At 32.7% G+C, this 5,922-nt stretch overlaps 1 non-coding gene across 1 annotated transcript; it reads right to left on the bottom strand.

Annotated features, from left to right (window-relative positions):
• Positions 1–4,274: 4,274 nt before the first annotated feature.
• On the bottom strand, positions 4,275–4,417 carry LOC141552422 (U4 spliceosomal RNA). Its single transcript, XR_012485205.1, has one exon. It is a non-coding gene; the product is annotated as a U4 spliceosomal RNA (small nuclear RNA).
• Positions 4,418–5,922: the final 1,505 nt, after the last annotated feature.

Here is a 5,922-nt window from a genome sequence, read left to right as displayed (position 1 = left end):
GGTGAGAAGCATATACACTCTCTGGGCATATGAGAAATCTTTTAAAACTTTCCCCCCTTTTTTTCCTTACTAAGCAATTTCAACAAATGTAAAGCCATTGAAGTGAGTGTGTCATACAGCTGATTAGTGAAAATAAATCTATTGGTGAGGACTCATGGGCTATGGTTTCAAGAAGATGTGAATATATCAAATCTGAGATAATTTTTCCAGAGACCCCACATGTGAAAAGGGCTTGGCCCATGTACTACATTATTCAATAAATATTCATTGAAGAATCAGTAAATCCAGCTGAAATAGTCAAATCTACTTAGAGCTTAGAAAAAGTCTAGGAATTGCATACTAACCAATCTAGTCAGGAAATTCTCCCTGGAGTTTTAGCTCTACACTGAAGATAAGGAATGATGTAACTTTTACTGTTGGTTGACACTATTTCACAATGGGGAAAAGCTGGAAATCAGTTTCCATGTTATTATCATTTTCATTCAATTTCAGAGCTAACGAATGTGCTATTTAAAAGGAATCATTTAATAAAGTTGAATCAGAATTCTATTAAAAGTTGAAGGTTCCTTGCTATTAATAAATCCTGAAATTCTATAGTGAATAACTGTTAGTTGAATTTCTGCAGGGACAGAGATACAAATGACAAACTCATTTACATGAAAGTTATTGAACTTTATGGTAATATTATATGTATATATATATATATATATATATATATATATATATATATATGTATGTATGTATATAGAATGGAACATACCTAGAAAAATTATTCCCCAAATTCTTAGTAGAGAAAAATATTTATGGCAGGTCTCTTTCTGGTGGCAAAGAATTGCAAATCAAGAGAAAGCCCATCAATTGGGGAATGGTTAAACAGATTGTAGTATATTAATGTAATGCAATATTATTCTATAAGAAATGATAATCAGGCAGATCCCAGAAAAAAAAAACCTGGAAAGACTTACATGAACTGATGAGTGAAATAAACAAAACCAGGAGAATATTATAAACAGTCACAGCAACATTGATAGAAATTGCTTTTTTTAGTAATATAATGATTTAAGACAATTCTAAAAGACTCATGATGGAAAATTCTATGCATATTGAAAGAAAGAACTATGGATTCTGAATAGAAATTGAAGCATACTATTTTCACCTTTTCTCTTTTTTTTTTTCTTTTTCATGTTTTTCTTTTTTGCTCTGACTCTTCTTCACAGCATGTGGAAACATGTTTACTATGATTGTACACATATAGTCTATATGATATTGATTGCTATTTTTGATAGGGGTGAGGAAAAGGACATTTACTTATATAAAAGTAAAGGTCAAAAACTAATAAATAAATTTTATTTATTTATTTATTTTTATTATTATAGCTTTTTACAAAACATGCATGGGTTATTTTCCAACATTGACCCTTGCAAAACCTTCTGTTCCAAATTTTTCCCTCCTTCCCCTCATCCCCTCCCTTAGATGGCAAGTAATCCAATAAATGTTAAACATGTTAAATATATGTTAAATTCAATATATGTACACATATTTATATAATTATCTTGCTGCATAAGAAAAATCAGATCTAGAAAGAAAGAACAAATACTTCTCTCTCTGGGTGTAGATGACTCTCTTCATCACTGCACAAATGGAATTGGTTTGCTTCATCTCATTGTTGAAGAGAGTCAGGTCCATTAGAATTGATCTCCGTATAGTCTTGTTGTGCCGTGTATAATGATCTCCTGGTCCTGCTCATTTCACTTAGTATCAATTCATGTAAGTCTCTCCAGGCTTCTCTGAAATAGTTTTGTTGGTCATTTCTTACAGAAAAATAACATTCCATAACAGTAATATACCACAAATTTTTCAGCCATTCTCCAATTGATGGGCATCCATTCAATTTCCAGTTTCTAGCCTCTATGAAAATGGCTGCCACAAACATTTTGGCACATACAGGGTCCTTTCCCTTCTTTAACATCTCTTTGGGATATAAACCCAGTAGTAATACTTCTGGATCAAAGGGTATTCACAGTTTGGAAACTTTTTGAGTATAGTTCCAAATTACTCTCCAGAATAGTTAGATCCGTTCACAACTCCACCAACAATGCATCAGTACCTCAGTTTTCCCACATCCCCTCCAACATTCATCATTATCTTTTCCTGTCATCTTAGCCTGACAGGTGTATAGCGCTATCTCAGAGTTGTTTTAATTTGTATTTCTCTGATCAATAATGATTTGGAGCACCTTTTCATGTGACTGGATAGTTTCAATTTCTTCATCTGAAAATTGTTCATATCCTTTGATCATTTATCAATTAGAGAATGGCTTGATTTCTTATAAATTTGAGTCAATTCTCTATATATTTTGGAAATGAGATCTTTATCAGAACCTTTGAATGTAAAAAATGTTTTCCCAGTTTATTGCTTCCCTTCTAATATTGTCTGCTTTAGTTTTGTTTGTACAAAATCTTTTTAACTTAATATAATCAAAATTATCTATTTTGTGATCAATAATGATCTCTAGTTCTTCTTTGGCCACCCATTCCTTCTTCCTCCAGAGAAGGTAAAGTATCCTTTGTTCTTCTAATTTATTTTTAATCTCATTCTTTATGCCTAAATCATGAACCCATTTTGATCTTATCTTGGTATACAGTGTTAAGTGTGAGTCAATGCCTAGTTTCTGCCATACTAGTTTCTAATTTTCCCAGAAGTTTTTGTTAAATAGTAAATTCTTATCCTCAAAGCTGAGATCTTTAGCTCTGTCAAACACTAGATTTCTACAGTATTGACTATTTTGTCCTGTCCCCAGCCTATTCCACTGATCAACTAGTCTATTTCTTAGCCAGTAAAAAATGGTTTTAATGACTGCTGCTTTATAATATAGTTTTAGATCTGGTACAGGTAAGCCACTTTTATTCATTTTTTTTTTTTCATTAGTTTCCTCGAAATTCTTGACCTTTTGTTCTTCCAGATGAATTTTGTTTTTATTTAAATAAATTTTTAAAAATAAAAATAAAAAGTTGCCTATTTGGGAGAGGCACCATAATATAGTGTATAGAGATCCAAGTGTAGAGCCAGAAAAACCTGACTTCAAGCCTGATTTCGTGGTTATTTGCTACTAGACAATCAATTTTACTTTTATGTGCCTAAGTCTATGCTAAAAATTGTTACTAAGCTACTGATCTCTGTTGGTGGAGAGGGGTTCTCATAAAAAAGTTCCTTAGTGAAATCACATTTCTAGATGATGATGGAAGGAAATCATATAAATTTAATAATAAAAGAAAAAAAAAACCCTGTAACTTTTCCCTAAAAGTATAATCCTCTTGAGGATAAGGTCAATGTCTTTATATTCTATATGCCCTAAGTGCCATAATAAATGCACTGGAGAGGTCTGGAATATGCATAATTCATTATACTAACTTGATGTTATTTCTGAGAGTATTTCATATATTGTTTTTTTCTTGTTCTTCCTCATGGAGAACATCCCCTTTCCTGGCTCTATGCTTTTGCCCTAATCTTTTCTCCTTGCCTGAAAAAACACATACATCCTCTTCACCTTGGCCTCTTAGAATTTTGAGTTTCCTTCCAAGTGCAATATCAATGCTATTGCCTGTGCAAGATCTTTCTTGATCCTACATACCAGCTGGTGGACCACCCCTAATTATCTTATGGTTATTTTCTATATACTCATATGAGTCCATGTTTTTTTTTCTTTCAAATATAATGCAAATTTCTTGGGGGATAGTACTATTTCAATAACACATAAGTGAGTTCTTAATAAATGCACATTGATGAATGACTTATTTAGGAGTGTTTTCATTTTGTTTTCATAATCACAGAGCTCAGTCCTGTTCCTTGTCCATTGTAAGCACTTAACAAACATATATCTGTTGATTGGAAAACATATTATGTTTATGTTCATGGGCATTACTTAGGTTTTTTTCCCCCCTTTTCTACCCTATCTGTTTTGTTTATTTTCACTTTTGTTCAATGCAGAATAATAACACTGAGCCAAAAGAGTGTCCAGTAATGGTTGATCTAAGTAGATGTTTGCAATTATTCCATAAAATACTTTCACAACTACTTGCTCAACGGAAAGATTCCCAGCAAGACATTCTATATGGTCAATTACATTCAGATTTTCAACCTAACAAGTTAAGGGAGTAAATACAGCCTTGAGGCAATACACGTTGACACATCTCCATGGGGAGCAATCTGTCATCTGATGAACCTTCTCAGTATTTCAGGATGGAGATGTGGGTGTACTTGGGGTGAGTGAGAAACAAAGATTTCCAATCTTTGTGCTCTGATATTTACCAATGTGTATTCAAGTTTATATAGCAGAGTAATAGGAGAAGTTTTCAACCAGCAAAAATATAGTCATGGTTAAACCTCATTGGCTCTGATAAAGTCAGTGCACAGAGCTCCTTGGGGGTCCTTTGAGATTCATAGGGGAAGATGAGAGAAAAGAATAGAAGGGCTTTGAGTCCTGAGTTCTATCTGTCAGACTTTCCTTTGGAACAGGCAGAGGTATAGAAGATTAAAAAGTGCTGAGTCTGGAGAAACTGAGATCCAAATTCTTCCTCTAATACTGTCAGTTTCCCCATCAGTGTAATGGTGATGACAGTGCCTATCTTATGAGTGTCAAATAGAACAATATATTTAATAAATAACAAAGACCTAAAGCTGGATGGTATATCAGAAAAGATCTTGTCCAATCCATAACTTTTTGCAGTTTGAAAAAAAGTGAAGGGCCTTTTGTAAGGTTATACAGATAGTATTTGTCTGAAGTAGAACATCTAAATCCAAATTGTGTTATTTTCATTATACCATATGGAATCACTACATTTGTAAGCTATTATTCTATATTTTATCCTAAACCTAAAGGCTAGATTTGATCATGTCACTCTACTCCTCAAGAATCTTTGATGAATCCCTGTTATGTTATATACTAAATTAAGTCTTGCTTCCTCAATATGACTTTCAGGACTATCACTGATTTGCCCTTAATACAACTTTTCAGTCTCTTTCTTATCCCACCCTAATACAGTACTTTTCTTCTTAGGCTATTTTTATTAGATTACAAACACCTTAAGGCAGGCCACATACATTATTCAATAGTAGAAAAATGCTAAAAGGAAGAATATAGTTGGATTTCTCCAAGGAATTTGATGAATTCTCTCATATTAATCATGTGGACAAAGAGAGAAATGAGCTAGATTAATGATGTCAAACTCACATAGAAATGAAGGCCACTGGGATCCCTTCTGGTATATGTTGACTTAAAACCATATGTCACCGTCATTATGTTTTATTATATTTTTATTTATTTGGGTTAGGCATTTCCCAATTAACTTTTTATCTGATTCTGTATCAACATGTTATGGGCAGCAATGCAGCCCATGAGCACTGCATTTGAAACCTTTGGATTGGACAATAATTCCCATCCAGTTGATTTGAAATTGATTATATCCCAAGAATACTGATGAACTGATCAATATTGCTTTGGAGTAAGGGCTATAGTGAAATTTCCTATAAATTTGACATTAGTTTTATTTTGTTAAACTATTTATAAATAATTTGGACAAAGGCATAGATAGCATATTTTTTCAAATCTACAAATAACACAAAGTTGGAAGTGTTATTTAGTGCACTGGATGATTTTAGTAAAAAAAAAAAAAAAAAAAAAAAAAAAAAAAAAAGCATAATAATTGTACCATCGTACAGGTTTCTTATAAGGATCAAATGAGATAATATATGTAAAATGCTTTGCATACTTGAAAGCGTTTTGTATAGTTGATCACTCTTCGGGCTACACCAAGAAGCCTTTTAGAATTCTAGGCCTAGGAAGGTCGGTTGATAAATTTTATGTAGTGGCAACGTGAATGAGTGAAATGAATAGAATATCGGAACAGGAATCTGGAAAGTTGG

The sequence above is a fragment of the Sminthopsis crassicaudata genome, chromosome 1 (genome assembly GCF_048593235.1).
Source record: "Sminthopsis crassicaudata isolate SCR6 chromosome 1, ASM4859323v1, whole genome shotgun sequence".
Classification (NCBI taxonomy): domain Eukaryota; kingdom Metazoa; phylum Chordata; class Mammalia; order Dasyuromorphia; family Dasyuridae; genus Sminthopsis; species Sminthopsis crassicaudata.
The sequence above is the reverse complement of the archived record's forward strand: the minus strand, read 5'-3'. Positions and strand labels throughout refer to the sequence as shown.